The following is a 559-nucleotide window of genomic DNA, read 5'->3' on the forward strand; positions in this document are numbered from 1 at the left end:
AAACATTGAGGGACGTTTATCAAGCTAATGGGTGACAAAATTAGAGGCGAATCGGGCTGCAAAGTCTATGTGACAGTTTTTCTGCATCTTGGGGACCCCCGCGCCTGCAGTCCTGGGCAGCCAACTGATAAAATTACATTGGCGATGGGGCAGATTTTAATTAACCTCCATGGCGGTATTCCCGAGTGTGGCTCGGGGGTTAATTTTCTGTACCATAAGCGGTAACTCCGAGCCAAACTCGGGAATACACTGCGCGTCTCTTACCTTGTCCCTCGAGCCGCGCTTTGTCCTTTCGGGTTCCGTCCCTTGCAAGCGTCCGCGTCGCAGGGGGGCGGAACCGGCGGGAGATTTAAAAGTTTAAAAAACCGAACAAACCCCAAAAACAAATAGAACGAAAAAAGGAAAAAAATCAGACCGCCAGGCAGGTTAAGATGTGGTGGAATTTCCACTCCAAACAGATGCACAAGTAAAGTGGGACTGAAGTTTAAAAAATGTGTTATCTTATAGGAGTGTCCCTACACTTTTCGCCACCTAAGGTGTGTGTGTGTGGGGGGGGGGG

Source organism: Nanorana parkeri, unplaced genomic scaffold, assembly GCF_000935625.1.
Source record: "Nanorana parkeri isolate BGI_ZX_2015 unplaced genomic scaffold, ASM93562v1 scaffold1455, whole genome shotgun sequence".
Taxonomy (NCBI): Eukaryota; Metazoa; Chordata; class Amphibia; order Anura; family Dicroglossidae; genus Nanorana; species Nanorana parkeri.